The 19,788-nt window shown below is 33.4% G+C and overlaps 1 protein-coding gene across 1 annotated transcript in view; it reads right to left on the bottom strand.

Moving 5' to 3' along the window:
* Window positions 1-19,788, bottom strand: part of LOC131847709 (bicaudal D-related protein homolog) — a 126,789-nt gene that overhangs the window by 42,672 nt on the left and 64,329 nt on the right. The gene's annotated exons all lie outside the window — the stretch shown is intronic.

Here is a 19,788-nt window from a genome sequence, read left to right as displayed (position 1 = left end):
CTATTGTCAGTTGCTAACATGTAACACTGCGACCTGCATAGAACTTGTGCTCGCCCTCTTTCAAACTTCGCTACCTAGACCCGTGATAACAAGAATTGTAGGATATTCTTAGAAGCCATGGTTTTTATCTCCTTAGGATAGGCTGTATACTTTCCGAAGGCGATATTTCGTTTATGCATGAGTAGGCTACAATCACATACGATGTGTAGTGGCGTTTCCTTCTCTGCTTGGTAGATTGTTGTTGTATAACATCTAGAGACAAACGATTTTGTGGGTTGAAAAAGTCGATTGGTTGGAAACTTACAAATGAATTTTTGAATGATACAACAACTCTCATTAGCCTGTCACGTGTATTGTCTAGAAACTGAAATGCCTTAGTATTGTAGTAGCGTCAAACCTTAGATTGACATTAAAACGTGTAACCCATGCTTTCTAAGACTTGCTCATTACATTAAAACAATAGTCGGGAAATAGACAACCGGAAACCACTTTGTTCCGTAGCGGAACTGTTTTTGCCAATATAGCATTCAATTATTTTGTCTATCTGTGGATAATCGATTAGACAGGAAATTAGATATATAAGGTCTAACCAAAATAGTATTTAGGACTCTAATGCTGTTGGATGCAACTGGCCTTTACGCTTCACCGGACGATAGGGGGCGAGTGCAGATGGCGCTCCAAACCCGGGGAAGGACTTATGGAGCGGCTGAAGGTCTAAAACTAACTGTACCCGCGATTTCTCCCGCGTTAAATTTCAATTTTAACATAAAATATATCCTATATGTAAATCTGATGCATAAGCTATATTATTGTAAAGTTTCATAAAATCCGTTCTTAGTTCTTGCCTGAAAAAGTAACAAATATCCATACCAACCAACTTTCGCGTTTATAATATTTAGTAAGATATGATTATTGAAAAATGTAAAATATTAAGTTATTTCTTTTTGTATACAGGAGGTTTAAAAACATACCTTCGTAATAATAATATGATACACTTTGTATAACCCGATAATATGCAACGATTGTTTTGTTCATATCACTTACAATAATGTATTGTAACACAATTTACGTATATTTAAACCAGACTTAACAAATACTTTAGGTCTGTTTGTAACTGAACAATATATCCATTTAAATGATATGCGTCAAACGAATTATTTGTATAATATGCACTTGTGTGTATATAATTAATATTTGTATTATTCGAAAAACATACACTATATTTATATATTACTAGCTATTACTCGTGACTTTGTCCATGTGAAAATAAAAGAAATAAAAGTTCTAAACTAAAAGTAGCCTAAGTTACTCTTTACATTACCTATCACGCCAAAATCGGTCGAGCTATTTCAGAGATAAACCGTTTGTCACATTTTATAATTAAAATAAGTTTAATAATCTTTCCTGACCCTCTTTAAAAATTAAAAAAGTAATGGTAACGAAAACATTTGTATATAACTCATCACATATCTATATGTACATCATAATTATTGCGTTTTTAATTAAATAATTACTTTTAACAATACTTTTGACATTAGAAACCATGGAAATAGGGTCGCGAGTAGAAAATTATTGTTAAGAATCTAAGTTATTGTTCTTAGGAGAGAATTTCAGCCTACTTGCTTTTTCATTCGCATGGTTGTCAACTTATGTGAATCATAGACTATGAACCCACGCATACCTCACCACAGATAATAGGAATAATAACTGGGGCGTTTTCACAACTCTTGTCTATGGTTTGTTGCTTTTACTGGACTTATTTCAATGTACCGCCTTTCTTCCGGTGGTCGCGGGTTCGATTCCTCGTACGGCACAAACATTTGTATTCATGAGTATAATTGTATCGGTCTGGGTGTTTTCTATGTATATGTATGTATTTACAAAATATATATATCTATGTATTTGTATCAGTTATCTAGTACTCATAACACAAGCTTTACCTAGCTTAACTTGGGCCTAGATGGCGCTGTGTAAATTGTCCTGAGGTTATTATTATTTTCACTATTGTCGTATTTTCTCAGCTTTTGCTAGTTTTTTACCACACTTACGGGCCGAAACCAAGTAAGCGCAGTGTGTATCCGTGAATCCGTGTGTGTGTATGTGTGTGCTTATTGTGTGACTGGTGTTATGTCCATTACACCTAATTCCAGGAATTATTAGACAGTTCGACAGATATTTAAAATGGCAGCCTTTTGAAAGGTGATGTAGAGTGTTTTTTTGATATTATATTGTTTCAGACTATGTTGTAGGTATTAGATATGATACCTGTGGAAGAACGGACTATTGGTATTATTAAAACTTTTGCCTGTTTCCAGATTCTTATCTTCTTCCTTCAGTTCTGCATTATTATTATTGCTGTAATTGTAATACTGTATTTAAAAGTAGTTATAAAACACATTACCGACCGCTACTGAATGGTCTCTTTAATTTCGATTAACTAATGCATCCCTTTACAAAGCACGGTAGATCGCCGATTAGGATGCGCGAGAGTGGCACAACAATGCGCAATGAACGTCACGAACTACACAGAGCCTAATGTCGCACAGGGACGCACTCAAATCAAATCATATTTATGAGTTTATAAACAATTATATTTATGAATACAATTTTTTTATCTATATAAGATCAAATCAAATCGTATTTATGAATTTATAAATAATTATATTTAGGAATACAAATTGTTGTAGCTTTATTTTTATATGTATACTAGCTGTGACCACGGTTTTACCCGTGTTAAATTATAAATTCAATAAAAAATAATAAACATCTATCCATACTCACAAACTTTCGCATTTATAATATTAATAAGGTAGGTAAATAGAATATACATGAAAAACTGTAGGAAGACGGATATTTAATATAAAGAATTATTGTAAATGTTTGAAAAACATATAAACCAAATGTACAATATAACTATAAAAAACTATAATAATAAAATTAATTACAAATTTAGAATAAAAAATAAACTTCTGATTAGCCAGTACAGTATACAAAAATGTTTGTGCCGTACGAAGAATCGAACTCGCAACCTTCGGAACTAAGTCGGCGTGCTAAACCACTAGACCACTGGGGGCGTCAATTAATATAATTATAATACTTTCAGAGTACCCTTGATATTAACAGTCCGTCCCTGATGTCCGTGACGAGTGCACATAGCTCCGTTTGAATAATTTGACTGCGAGTACGGCACACATGCCCAACAGACTAGTACCGTCCTGCGGCGCGTCTCACTTTCACTTTGTACGTGCACCGCAAGTGCTTTCTTTACTGGTAGTTCAGGAGATTTGTAAATGGGAGTACAATTAATAGGCGAATGACGGTCTTAGTAGTCTAGCGATTTAGCACACCACCTTTCTTCCGATGGTCGCGGGTTCGATTCCTCGTACGGCACAAACATTTGTATTCATGAGTATGATTATTATCGGTCTGAGTGTTCTCTATGTATATCATATTTCTTCTTTTCTGTTATGTACTCTCTATTCTGTTCTATACGATCCAAATTCTCCTGATTATATTAACAGTAAATTTCATTTCCATGGGGACAACACCAATATTCGCTCAACTCTAAAATTCTTACTTCATATCCCAGCTCATCTATCTGGTTTCGTCCACTATTCCTTCGCCGTTCAGGCTATTAAACTTTGGAATGACTTACCCCTTTATATCAAGATCGCCACGAGTAAATTTTCTTTTAAACGTAAACTGTGGGACTACTATCTAAATTCGTAAATTTGTTTTTTATTTATTTTATTTTTCTCACTTCATGCTCATTTTATCAGCCCCCACTAGTGCCCCGCCAGTGTAAACCGTTAGTGCAAGCGGGGGCTCCATTCCATTATCATCCATAAAAAAAAAATATGATAGTGTAACAGCCCCTTAGCACTGCACATGTGAGAGGAGAATCGTATAATAGTGACATTGGACTGTCGGGTTATCTCAAAGTCACCATCTCTACGAGTGCATTAGAGTCAAGGTGGATCGCGCTAAAATAAGGAAATATTATTATAAAGATCATACGAAATAAAGCGTAATAAAAAACGGGTATCAGATTTAACGTTAACATTTAATCAAAAGAATAAGAATAATTTACTGCTACCAATTAAAATGAAAGAAATATATATTTTTATATAAATACAACCTTTCAGGATCAGCGTATGTTGACAGAATGTTCTTGTACGGTGCTGGTTTTCAACCGGTTATACAAATTTTGAAGATATACAAAAAAGTAAAAAATATATAAAAAAAAACTAGGGTAGCAATAAAATCAAAAATCATTTATTCATGTAGGACATTTTAGACACTTATGAACGTAAAATTTTTTCTATTCATATTTTTTCGCTACCGTCATCTGCATTACGTTTTAGTTTTTAAGTTGTGTAGTAAACATTATTGTAATTACGAATACTAATGTAATGCTGAAAAAATTGAAAACATTATCATTATTATTGTTACGAAATGAAGCAATTTTTAAATTAAATTACACAGTACTACATAATATAAAACAAAGTCGCTGTCGCTGTCTGTCTGTCCCTATGTATTGCCTAAATCTTTAAAACTAAGCAACGGATTTTGAAGCGTTTTTTTTTAATAGATAGAGTGACTCAAGAGGAAGGTTTATATGTATAATACATGTACACCCGGGCGAAGCCGGGGCGATTAGCTAGTTTTTTAAATAAAGTTATGTCGCTGGCAGCTTGTCGACCATTCTTTTTATACATATTTATATTATTTAATAAAAAAAAACAACGCAAAAATGGCTCCGTCAGGAAAACACAATATTAACCACTTTGTTGTATATTTCAGTATGTATGTATATATAAATTGATACATATCAGATCAGATAACAAGTTATTTGTTACTGCAAGCTCGTAAATTGTTCGCCAAAGGGTCATACAAGTGTCTTGGGCAATGGTTTCCGCAAAAATTAACCATTGTTCTATTTCAACATGCGCAAACGCAATCGAAACGAAAAGCGTTTTGTTTAACAATGTGTGAGAATTTTCGTTGGTATTATTAAGGCTGCCGCCTATAACTACAATAAACAAACTTTATTTGGTAAATCTCATTTACAAATTTCATTTGGACCAAATACAAATATTTTCAAAGTTTCGATCTCCCAGGTTGTCTTTAAGATATATATATATATATAACGTAAGGATCACAAGCTCAAGGCCCAAACCCGGCGGCCCGTAAGAACCCGCGGAAGAACACCTACTGTATATATCTAACGTTTTTTTTTGTAAATATTTTTCTGTACACAATAAATTTTTATATTATTATTATATACCTACGTATACGGTAAATTGTAATATCCATATAATTGTAATATAATATATTCAAATCATAAATACGAAAATGTGTCTTGCTCTCTGTCTGTCTGTTTGATTATTACCATTTCGGGATTAAACGGCTGAATAAACCTTAATGAAATTTGAAATGCAGATATATGGTATAACATGGACGAATATTCGCTATATTTTATCTCAAGAAATCACGTATAAAAAGGCAATACAGGATAAAAGTTTATGACGGCTAGATCTAAAATAAAAAAAAACAGGTCCTATTTATCTCTGATATTATTTATTGTCTTCGAGTATTACAAGCAAAAGGAACCTTATGAATTAGTATTTTCATCAAGTTTTGTAGCCTGAAATGGAAAGCAGATATGGAGAGTGACGTGTGACTCCCATAATAAAGGAGAATGAACCCGCGGCTCTTTCCATAACCTAAAACTAATCTAACCTATAAACTGTACGTAATTAAAAAAAAAACTGTTACATGAGGTTGCTGGTATGCAATACAACTCATTGTATTCAATTATTTCCTCTTTATATCATTCGTTTTTATGTCATTAGCTTGTATAATTCTCATCTAAAGTAATCGAGAACGAGTAATTCTTGGAAAATGAGAAAATCGTGAGATAATTGTTTACATAATACATACTAATATTATATAGCGAAGTGTCTGTTTTCTGTCTGTTACCTTTCACAACTCAATCAGCTGATCCTAATGAAATTTCACACAATAGATCCCTACCTAGAATCTATCGTCAAATTTCATTACTCTGCGCTTCTGGGAGGAGCTTCGTTGGCTAGGTTATTAGTCTTGGGTCTACATACACAACGGCCCAGATGAGAATAGAGTCCAAATTAAATTACATAATATGTGGGCACAATTGTTGCATTGATATGAGTACGCAGCCCAGAAGACGCGGCAGACCCCGTCTCACATGGATGTCTGTTATTGAGAGGAATTTTGAAAATGCCGAAATAATATCCCAGATGTCCCAGGACAGAACGTCCTGGCGAAGACTGACCAGAAAATAAACGAGACCAAGGGCAGGCAAAAGAAGTGGATATAATTGTTGCATTCACCACATTGACAGTTGACAAACCTTCTGAGTATCCCATTTGTGATGACAGGCGTTTTTGGGCTATTGTCAGGTTCTAAGACTTGTGACACTGCGACATGCTATTGTACTCGCCCTTTTCCAAAGTTAGCTACCTAGACCCATGAGGGACAAGAATTAAAGGATATTCTTAGGTGCAATGGTTTTTATCTCCTCAGGATAGAGTTTATACTTTCCAAAGTAGACATTCCGTGTATGCATGAGGGGGCTGCAACCACATAGGATGTGTAGTGGCGTTTCCTCTTCTGTTTGACAAAATCTGCAGATTATTAAGCTAAGACCTAATTTTGCACTGTGTTTATTCAATCTGCAGTGGCCAGTGAGGGTCCTAATCATGATGCATATTGTTTAGTATAAATACAAGCTTGAATATTGAATAGGTACAATTCAGAAGACTCGTGAGTCACTCACGTATCCTTTTAAACAAGCACCCAAGGATATCAAGTACATACGTGATATGTTTTCGTAATATAACGTTATACAGTGTAATAAAAGAATTTTGCAATACAATAATCATTACGTGTGCTATATCTGTATATATCGCATTATGAGTTCATAAATTTTTGTTTGTAACACCTCATTTATAGACATAAGATATGTTTAATTGTCCGTACATTTTTTAAAAGATTTTGTAATGTACCAGTAAACAAATTGTGCGCCTCTTTTGACACTGGCATATAATAAGTTTGTAGTTTATCACGTGACTCGTCTTTTGTTTTTATTGACTGAAAATGTGATTGTTGTTTTTAAAAGTTGTTAAAAGTGTAGTAAACTAGCTGTGCCCGTGGTTTCACCCACATGAAATTATATAAATTATAGTTGTTGTATAAGTTATATTACTGTAAAGTTTCATCAAAACCCTCACAAACATCCAAATTCAAATTCAAATCAAAATATTGTTGTTCATGTAGGTCTATTACAGACTCTTATGATATGTCAACTTTACCGTTAGTTCGGAATGATTTCGAGACGAGAAGAACTGACAAGAAAGTCGGCTCGTATTCTTTCATCCATTTGTCCATTCATACACACAAATTTTGGCGTTTATAATATTAATAAGATTTAGGAATCATTTTCACATTCAAATACAGGGTAAGTTGAGAAGGGTTAGTTAAAAAAATATCAACCAAACGCCAGATATCTTACACTTAAAACTGAACCATTTTGTCTAAGAAATAAGGTATATATAAATATTTTTAAAAACTTTTATCAATGTTGCATGTAGGTACATTTTATAAGATTTACCTTATTCCTAGTTACATTAATACACAATCTATAGATATAAATAAAATAGGAGTGTCTGTTTGTTCGGGCTAATCTCTGAAATGGCCGGACCGATTATAACGGGACTTTCATTGGCAGGTAGCTGATGTAATAAGGAGTAACTTCTTTCATTTTAGAAAAATTCTCTAAATAATTTTGTTGTTAAATTCCACGCGGACGAATTCGCGAGTACAGCTAGTATACAATATTTTTGTTCTCCGATTCAATTTGCCTAATGTACTATGCGTCATTTAATACATACAAAAGAATTACAACGATTGTAAAATGAAGGTAATATCTAGAATTACGACTCTATTTTGTAAATAAAACACAACTTGAACTGAAGAGTTCCGTAGGCTTATTTTTATTTATATAAGTTTAGACAATGGAGGCGATAACATGGATAAAACACTTTATTACACATATCTGGTAATAATTCTGCAAATAGCTTAGAGTTGAAAAAAAAAAGTGGATATTTTTAGGTTTTGAATATGACGAAATATCTAAAAGTTTACGTTTTATTTTATAATTATAAATAGGCAAAGATACTTAAAAATCACTCCATAAATAAAAACAGTTAAAATTAACAAAAACTGTAAGAGCTTTAATTCTAATTGCTTTGAGCGATGAGGCCGACTTTTGTTTAGTATATTTATGTATGTAAAGTTATGTTTTTACAATTTTTTGTAGTAAAGATATAAGCGTGCAGTCAGTAGTTGCGACTTTGTTTTATACAGGCAAAGAATAAAGGATAAAGAAAATACACAAAATGTTTTTACGAATACTATACGGATTGCCAAAAAAATCGCAACAAAAATAGCATGATCCATAAAGTAATTACTCTATAAATATGCGTGTACACTATGGCTTACGTCAGAACTAATTAATAGTTTGGGAATTGTTAACCGTAACTAACACGTATCAGTTTGTATGTCTGCCGTTTTATTAATTAGTGGGGGAAAGTTGTGAAATTTGCTTTGTTTTTGGATATAATATTATAGATAGTGAAGCCTTTTTATAGCTACTATTGGGGAATGCCGAAAGACGAGCATTGATCTGGTAGAAAGTAAAAATATCCAGTCATACAATGATGTAATCTTTTCTCAATTATAGACATAGAAAGCATATACTTTTCATATTGCTGGAATGGTAGGTTGACGGCTCGCCTGATGGGAAATGACTACCATTGCCTATATATGAACACAGAACATATCATCATCTGCTTCTTCCTTATCCCATTTATTTGTGGTCGGCGTAATATGTTTTTCTCTTCCATTCATCCCTGTTCGCAGTCATCGCGTTATTTACTTCCTTTCTTACCATATCATCTTTCACACAGAACACAATTTATTAATAAAACATGGTAATCAATTTATTAATAAAACCTAGAAACGAGAGGAAATTCTTACATTTCCATGGATTTACCGTACGGGTGCCGGGTCCACCGTGTGGCAGAGAGGGTAACTTCAAGCAGTTCCCGGGACTTGTGACCAGAGTGTAGGTTTAGGAGACCCCTTTTAGAGGATTGTAAATGTAAATATAAACTTGCAAGTCTATATAATTACAGTCAGATTTTCTACAAAGTTGTCTGCGTGGGTAACTCTGTCTTATTTATTTCTTTTTTCAGCTTTGTAAGATTGGTTTTGCTTGAAAGGAAGATATTCCAATATCAGGCATAACATCTCAGTCCTCAGGAATGACTTTAATGTTTTCAAATTGGCCGTCTTATTGTATTTATACACAATTATTTAGTTTACTAAATAAATATATCTTCTATTATATGCAAATAAAGCATATTATTTATATATCTATTTCGAACGTGTTATCCGTGGCGTAAATATATATATATAATCTCTAATATATAATTTTGGTCTGAGTGGTTTCTGTTTTTTTTTATATTTCACGACCTCAGTGGTCAAGTTTTAGAAGATCACTTTAATTTCGATGGTCGCGGGTTCGATTCCTCGCTCGATACAGCCATATGTATTCATGAACATGAATGTTTGTTTTGGATATTTTTATGTATATTAAGTACCTATTTAAAAACAAAATACTACAAGTACATCTATCAGTTGTCTAAAACCAATAATACAAGCTCTGCTTATTTTGGGACTAGATGGCATGTAAATTGCCTAGGCTTATAATAAATTATATAACTAGCAGACCCGACCACGCATTGCTGTGGCTAAGGTTAAATAATATTGAGATGTAATCTATCCTATATTTCAAGTTAGATCAAATTGCACACAATGTGCAAATCAAATTTGCAATCGGTTCAGTAGTTTAGGTACGTCGCGGACAAACAACGTGACACGTAATTTTTACATATAAAGATAAACTATTTCTTTTTTAATTTAGAGTCAAATAGGAGTAGAGCACCTCCTGTACATTGACTCATCGGCTTTACACAATCTTGACGTCATCTAATAATGACATAATGTCATAGAAACGATACGGGTGTTGTAAAATAACAACACAGAGTCGCGCATGTGTTTCGACCCTAATTCGTCTGTCGTGTTTCGCCGCAATAAGGAATCTCGATTTCGAATGTTCTCGACGAATATTTAGGAATACAGTTGTTTTCAACAAAAAGCTTTGTCTATGAGCATATTTTTATGGAACTATCACGTCATATTTATATGTTGCTTTATTTAGGACTAGCTGTACCCGCGAGTTCGTTCGCGTGGAATTTAACTTTATTTTTCTAAAATAAAAATAGCTTAAGTTACTTCTTATTACATCAGCGACCAATAAGTCCCGTCAAAATAGGTCCAGTTCAGAGATTAGCCGGAACAAACAGACAGACATACAAAAATTGTAAAAATGTTATTTTGGTATATGTGTACCGTATTTATATTCATATGCATGTAGTAAAAAACGGTTATTTTAATATTACAAACAGACACTCCAATTTTATTTATGTGTAGATTTTAGAATTTTAGTATAAGCTACAGTAACCGTTTACCATCAGATGGACCGTATGTTTGATTACCACCATAGTTGTCTTATAATATTATAAACGCGAATTTGTTAGTATGGATAGATGGATGTTCGTTACTCTTTCAAATAAAAATTACTGAACGTATTTTGATGAAACTTTACAGTAATATAACTTATACATCATAATAACATATAGGCTATATATTTCATGCGGGTGAAACCGCGGGTGCAGCTAGTATAAAATTTTACCTCAATACATCACGATTGTTCAAAATAGAGGAACTCCATAAAATTACCTGAAACAAAAAAGCAATAACGTTAGTAATGTAATTATATATTTTAGTCCTTAAGTATATATATACATGGCTGCGCCCGCGATTTCATCCGCGTAAAATGACGATACTTCCATGTAACCTTTAATCTTCCCTTTCAACCCCTTGCAACCCTTTTTTCGCATTAAAAAGTAGCCTTATGTCCTTTGTCAGGGTCTAGACTATCTGCGTACTAAATTTCATTTAAATGAGTGTTTCGTCGTGAAAGCGAGACAAACAGACAGACAGACAGAGTTACTTTCGCGTTTATAATATTAGTAAGGAAGTAAGGATAATATGGGCTAATAATGTTATATAATAATATTAAGTTACCTCAAATAAAACAAAAAAATTGTTTTGTCTGAAGTAAAAGTTGTCTACAAATTAGATTAATGATCGTGTCCGTGATTTCATGTCGTGTCGTATCGTGAGGTTGTCGGATGTAGCCAGATGGTAATAGATGAGTTAATTTATTAATCTGTACAGGATACCTTCATATATTCTTGATATTTATTCAAATATTCTTTTATAGATTCAAGTAACTATATATGTCGATAAAATACACTAATATGCTCAGGATAGAGTTTGTACTTTCCAAAGAAGATATTTCGTTTATGCATGAGTGGGTTACAACCACATAGGATGTATAGTGGCGTTTCCTCTTCAGTTAGTTTCTGACTAACTTTTAGTTGAGAATAACTGAATTCCTAGTTGTCAACTAACTTTTTGATGAGAATAACTGAATTCCTAGCTGTCAACTAACTTTTTGTTGAGAATAACTGAATTTCTAGTTGTCGACTAACTTTATCTGTATATTTGTATATACTAACTGTACTGAATGCAGGATTTAATTATATTTTCTCTCATTACTTGAACTAAATGACGACATGAACTATTATTGTATAACCGGTTACGAAAGGGCGAGTGAGTTAGCACGAAGCACGCGTGATGATGTGACCAGATATCATTCGGGTTAAATTTAACTATAATAGTTAACTATTACAACTGTTCTTGTTAGGGTAATCAAGAAATTTAATTTTATTACAAGCTTTATATCGCTGCTTCGCTTGTAAAATTTTGTGAGACTCAAGATTGTAGCTTGTAGTAGTCCAGGCTGTTTTATTTATTTCTTGACTAGCTATATACTGTAGTGTTGCTCTCAAAATACGTTCTATACCGTCCGTGTACCGTCACGACTGTTAAACTAGATAGGGTGGTCAGAGGCATTATAAATGTGGATGTTGTGACGAACGAAACATTTAACATGCGCGCATTTCGCAGTTGGCAAGACTTTTTGACCTGATATCGATGTTTCTTTCACTGGAGAGTTAGTCAGAAATATAAATATATTTCTGACTCCCAATATAACTACGCTATCTGTGTACCAAATTTCATTTAAATCGATTTAGTAGTTTTGGCATGAAAGCGGGACAGACAGACAGACAGACAGAGTTACTTTCACATTTATAATACATATTATTAGGAAGAACTACAAGTTTTTTTTTATGTCGGCCAGATTTGAACTTACGTACTTTTGAATACAAATCAGGGTAGTTAACCACTAAGCCACGAGTCTACTATTAAATAGGTATTATTATAGATATAAAGCATATAACGACATAATTCATTTCATAACAACTCTCAAAATCGATTTCATTCCGGTTGCAAGACAACGCAAAGACCCCATTGTACAGTTTAGTTATTTCTTTGTTTAATTCCAAAAGAATCATAGTAGAAATTCATATCGGATTATCTAGTTATGGTCACGTAGCGTCGCCACGATCATGACGGGTCGTGCTGAAACTTATCCTCGCAACGTGCGCCGGCGCAACTTTATTGTGCAAACCGTAAACGAGGCAACGACATATAAAAAAAATGTGTGAAAAGCAAGAACTTGATATGTTCACATTTCACTTCTTTTTTATTTATCTATGTTAGTTAATGCAACTTTATATTTAGGCAGGCTTTAGTAACAGCAACGAAGTGGGATATAACCACAATATGTTAAACCAACTATATGTTAAAATGTACAAAAAAACTTTATACCACTTTTTAAAAAAATTGTGCGGAGTATGAAATATTGCACACATATAGTTTATATAGAGAAGAAAATGTATTTGATACACACACGCATATATACTCTTTTGTTTATTGTTAAAGTGTATGGTTAAATTGAGAAAGATTTATATTGTTTGCATTTAATATTATTTGTCGATGTCTTTGACAATAGAAACTGAATATGTTCTAACGTACAAATTAAATTAATTAAGGTTGAATTTCGACCACTGGGCGACTACTAGTAGAGATAAAGTAATTATTATATAAATAGGAAAGAGAAAATCTAATTATAATTATGATATAAAATGTTCTAGAAGTTTCATATAATAATTTTTATTTGCAAGCACAAGATCAAACCAAATCAAAACTTGTGATTTGACCGTAAAAATCCCACTTACCTATTCCCTTTAAAATACAACCACGATATTTTGTGAAAAGTTCAATTTGGTTTCAACGCTCGAAGTATAAAGTACATATGTAATAAAAATAAGATATTTATAGTCTGCATGTTTATTTTAATAAATTTTAAAATGTTATTTGGTATTTTATTTGATGTCAGATATAAACATTGTTGAATTATAATTTTTCCTATTTCTATACGTCCTACATACGATACTTTAATGAGAATAAAATAATATTTTGAGCACTATATCTATGGTATTTATGGTATTTATCGGAATTGTATTTTTTATGAGCGTATGCCACTTTATTTCTGCCATACACAGGGCATGTAGGTAAATTACCTTTCTAAAATAATAATTTTGCAGCCCCTAGGCCGCGGCCTCTATGACCTATTTATAAATCCAGGACTAGGTATTTATGTTACAATATCAAATGGATATTCATAAAGCAGGACAAAATAATACTTTAAGCACTTTATCTAACGTATTTATGTTATTATAATACCAAATGGATATCTAGTTTATCCTAAGTTGTCTAAGCACCGGACTGGACAACGGACTATGTCGAGGCTTTCGTATCCGGTGCTTACAGGAAGCGGCGACAGTTACTTACGAATTACACTATAATAACTAGTTAGCAACGATAATTATACAGTTTTCCTTTGGAAAACTATTTCACTTTTATACTTTGTAGTAAGGAATCTTAATAATATTATAAACGCGAAAGTTTGTGAGTATAGATGGATGTTTGTTACTCTTTCACGCAAAAACTACTGAACGGATTTTGATGAAACTTTACAATAACATAGCTTATACATCAGAATAACACGCAGGTGAAATTGCGGGCACAGCTAATTAAATATATATTTTTACAACCTAACTAGAATAGTTAGGTTGTAAAAATGACGTAGGCGTCCGCCTATGTCATAGTAGCTTTATGCATGCAAAGTCTCAGTCCGATCGATTTAAAATTGACAAAGTTTCATACAAATTTTCATTCCCTATTTTATTCCCTTGGAGGTAGAATTAATCAAAATCTTTTCTTAGTGGATGCCAACGTCGTAACATCTATCTGCATGCCAAATTTCAGCCCGTCCAGTGGTTTGGGCTGTGCGTTGATAGATCACTATGTCAGTCCACCTTTGAGTTTTTTCTTTTACCACTTAGGTGACAAGCAAGCATACGGCCCATCTGATGGTAAACGGTTACCGTAGCCTATGGACGCCTGAACACCAGGGATGTCACATACGCGTTGCCGACCCTTAAGAAACCTTAATATACCCTTCTTGAAAAACCCCATGCTGTAGTCTCTCGAGATATAGATATACCGCTTGAGTTTTTTTACCAGTCATCTCTACTGGACTCATTGGAGGGTAAGCTTGAGATGGATAACTAACAATGTTTTTTTTAACTATTATAATGTTATTGGCTGTAGATGACATTCATAAGCAGCTAAAATGTCCTACATAAATAAATGATTTTTGAATTTGAATTTGATGGCCTTTACAACTTTAATGGAGGACAATAGGGGTAAGTGCAGATGGTACTCTAAACCCTCGGAAGGATTAATGAAGCTGCTGAAAGCCAACTTTTGCCTGACGGATTCGCCTTCAGTCTGAGGACACCGCTAGGTGTTTAAACTTTGGCTCCGAACATCGTAATTTCTATCCCCGTTTCAATAGAATGGATCTATCAGAGGGGCGATAATAAATGCACTTTAATAGCATAGAGGACAAACGAGTTTGCACCTCACCTGATGGTAAATGATTACCGTCGTCGATGAACATCTGCAACACCCGGGGAAATGACTCATAAGAACTCTTTCTTTCTTTCTAAGAACGAATAAGCTTGGAAACAGCAGGTACGTTGCCGGCCGAAGGAATAAGCTGTTTTCTTGAATATTTCAATATCGTATCGGTTCAGATATACCATTGCTCGGAAGATTCCACAACGTGGTTGTATGTAAATAGCATTTGACTTTGACAAAGAATTTCTTCGATATCTACAATTTCTATCAGATACAACGTATACGTGAAAATTATATCTGTACACATACATAATGTTATAAGCGTAGCACGTAATATTTTATCTCGAGATGTCTATTATGAGATATTAATAGTATTATAGTTACATTTATTAATGTACCGATAGTTCGATTAAACGATTACACGCACAGCCTTACAACTTGACGGCCTCGATGGTCTAGCGGTTTAGCACACCGCTTTATTTCCGATAGTCGCTGGTTCGATTCCTAGCTCGGTGCAATCATTTGTATTCATGACTATGATTGTTTGTATTCATCTGGGTGTTTTCTATGTATATTATGTATGTTCTAAATATTTATATCAATTGTGTAGTACCCATAACAAGCTCTACTTACCGTGGCACTAGATAATGCTGTGTATTGTCCAGGGATTATTTCATACTTTAGTCTAGGTCACAGAAAAACCCCATTTTTCATTGTTCTTCCTTAGATTCCTTCTTTTTAGTTATTCCGGACTTACGTCATACCAATCCCTTCACCTACAGTATCCACTGTCCTTCAAATACCCATAAAATATTTACGTCTATTAAACTACTTCCTATAAATTACTTGTTGTTTGAAATCAAAATCGATCAGTCATTATCTATACCGACAGTGATTTAGTGCAATTACATTGCATTTAGCTAAATGCAATGCCGATTAAAATCAAGTTTTAGTGTAATTGATATAATGGACACATTTCTGTAGATAGAGCAGTTTTGTAAAGAATAGAATAGAATAGAATAGAAAATCATTTATTCAAATAAACTTAATTTAAGCACTTTTGAATAGTCAACATTTTTTTAAATCTACCGCTTATTCGGAAAGCTGTCTCATCACAAGAAGAATAAGCAAGAAACTTGTGTGTTGCTCTTTTAAACAATCCTTGTAAGTTCACATTTTACAAGTCGAAACGTGTGAATACAAACCACCAAATTCAATACGAAAATATACATATCTAGACCGGCCACTTCATCTATGTTATATGTATTTACTAGCCGACTCGCGGTTTCACCCGCGTTTTATTTCAATATATAGGCTGTGAATAACACACATAAGCTATATTACTGTAAAGTTTCATCAAAATCCGTTCAGTAGTTATTACGTGAAAAAGTAACAAATATCGATACTCACAAACTTTCGCGTTTATAACATTATTAAAATAACGCTATATATTTCGAATACCAACTTCTAAATTGTCACTTCGTTCTATTGCCATTTAGGTTCAGCGTCCTGGCCTTAGTCTGTAGTGTTTTTTTTTTTATTTATTTATATATGTATATATATTTGAAAGGCATACATAAAAGCCTATAAAGGAAACCATGGATTTTATATAAGATAATCTATCTACTATAGAAAAAAAACATATAGATGCTTACTACTTTTAGTATGGCGCAGGAACCGAATCCGTGACCATTAGAAAACAACAAGGGCTTTTGCAAGGTAATGTATATTGATACATTCGTTTATGATTTCTGTGTTACATATGTGCATAGTCTTATTCATCCATTCCTGACTCAATATGGATAAAAAATCTATATTGTACATGAAGAAAGAGACACATTATTATTGTTCTATATTGGATGGAATCTATATACAGACCTGGACGGTAGGGAAAAAATTAAAATTATAATGTAAAAAATTTACGTTCATAAACGGCTAAAATATCCTACATGAATAAATGATTTTTGAATTTTGAATTTATCGTCGGCACGGGCCGTCCGGTCAAAACCTGATAATGTGAACCTATTTATAAATATCGAATACACGACTATGTTTCATGTTTCCAACGCTAAACCTCGTTTATTTCAAGTCAACCAGTTAGTCTATATTCAGAAATGGGCATTACTACAGTTATATAGTAATAAACATACAAAAGGAACTCCCATGATGATTATAAACAGTTAAATGAACATAAAACTACTTCTGTTTGAAACGCTTTCACGCATTATTAGGAAATGGACGATAAACAGCTCGAATGTATTTAGAGAGATCAAAAACAACAAGAAATATGTCGCACGCTTGAAAATGCTTTATTACGGTTGGAGATGAAATATTTTAACTAACTATATTTTTATGTTGCGTCATTGTTTACGTCGGTAATGGTAGGCTAATTTTATTTTGTTTTATGTTTATTAAAATGATCCCAAATTAATTAATAAAATGCCCTCTCGTATTTTACTAACGCACAGACAGACAGTTTTATATAATACTAGCTGTCCCGGCAAACGTTGTTTTGCCTTAAAATAAAAAAAAATTAGGGGTGGACTACCCCTAACATTCAGGGGGATGAAAAATAGATGTTGGCCGATTCTCAGACCTACTCAATACGCTCACAAAATTTCATGAGAATCGGTCAAGCCGTTTCGGAGGAGTATGGGAACGAAAACTGTGACACGAGAATTTTATATATAAGATGTTTTTATTCACTTTTTGTCTACGTTAATATATAAACACATTTTATTTTTATTCAGACGGTCAAATCAGAGGATAATAGCTAGTAAAAATATCGTGATCGCTCAATTGCAGCGCAGTATCGACTCACTAACACAATCGTTAACTGTCGCGTGCGTACGACCAGACAAGTTACGTCAACAATATATTGGCTTACGGAACACAAGGTATACGATTGCAGATATTATGTGTCGTGGAAAATCGAGATTTATTATATGTAAGGCGGATTTTGTCGAGATTTGATCTCGTATATCGGAAGATGTATAGATGTAGTTGTTCTTCTTGGTGTTGATTCTTTAACTAAATTTATTAATATATCTCCATCATTATTTGTTTGTTTATTATGAATAAGTTAAAAAAATACTTTTTTCTGGATAAAAAATACCACACAGTAAATTTCAAGACAATACACACTGCGCCATCTAGTTCCAAGCTAAGCAGAGCGTGTTATGGTGGCTGGCGTGGCATAACTGATATAGATATCAAAATATATATAGTTTTTGTAAATACTATACCTACCTATGCGTCTTTACCACCATTGAAGAATTAAAAAAACATAGAATACCTGCCAGACCAACAGAAACAATCATACTCATGAATACAAATGTTTATACCGTGCGAGGAATCGAACCCGCGATTATCAGCAATAAGGCGGTGTTCTAAACCACTAGACCACTAGTATTAACTTTATTTTTGTAAAATAAAATTAGCCTAAGTTACTCCTTATTACATGAGCCACCTGCCAAAAAAACAGTTTCGTCATTCGTCATTTCGTCAAGCCATTTCAGAGATTAGCCGGAACAAACACACAAACAGAGAGACAGACAGACAAAAATTGTAAAAAATGTTATTTTGGTGTATGTACTGTATTTATATTCATATGCATCTAGTAAAAAACGGTTATTTCAATATTACAAACAGACATTCCTATTTTATTTATATGTCTGGATGTGCTATTCTACTTGTATATAGCCTACAGTGGCCACTTGGTCGTAAACTTCTATGTCATTAAAGAAAGAGCAACACACAAGTTTCTTACTCATTCTTCTTGTGATGAGACAGCTGTCCAAATGAGCGATAGATTAAAAAAAAATTGTTATGACTATTCAAAAGTGTTTAAATTAAATTTATTTGTATAAATAGTTTTCTATTCATTAAAATAAAAACCTGACCATGAAATTCAGACATGAAGCAGAAGCGATGCAAATAAAAATAGACAAGATATCGCTAACCCACATTCAGGTGCCGGCATATTTCCTTCACTTCATGTTATCCAACTACGGCATTGGCAGTGGTTACTGTATACTATGATGTAACTAAGACACACGCTATAAATTTATTACACTACTAGCTGTATGCTACGACTCGCCTCGTGTCAATTAATAATAATAATATTCCAGGACAATTCACACAGCGCCATGTAATCCCAAGCTAAGCACATTTATTCATCTATACATATACAAATTTTTAGTGTCTATTTGTAATATTGAAATAACCGTTTTCTACTACATGCATATGAATATAAATACGGTACATACACCAAAATAACATTTTTTGTCTGTCTTTTTTGTCTGATTTTGACGGGACTTCTTTTGGCAGGTAGCTGATGTAATAAGGTGTAACTTAAGACTACTTTTATTATAGAAAATTCCACGCGGACGATATATCCTTACTAATGTTATAAATGCGAAAGTAACCCTGTCTGTCTGTCTGTCTGAAACCACTGAACCAATTTAAATGAAATTTGGTACACAGATAGTCTAGACCCTGACAAAGAACATAGACTACTTTTTAATGCAAAGTAACCTTGCAACCCGCAAGGGGTTGAAAGTTTATATGGAAGTATCGTCATTTTATGCGGACGAAGTCGCGGGCGCAGATAGTACTCTCCTTGTTAGGAGAATATATGTATATATATTCTCCTAAGAA

Source organism: Achroia grisella, unplaced genomic scaffold, assembly GCF_030625045.1.
Source record: "Achroia grisella isolate CSIRO2021 unplaced genomic scaffold, CSIRO_AGI_Agris_v1 utg109, whole genome shotgun sequence".
Taxonomy (NCBI): Eukaryota; Metazoa; Arthropoda; class Insecta; order Lepidoptera; family Pyralidae; genus Achroia; species Achroia grisella.
The sequence above is the reverse complement of the archived record's forward strand: the minus strand, read 5'-3'. Positions and strand labels throughout refer to the sequence as shown.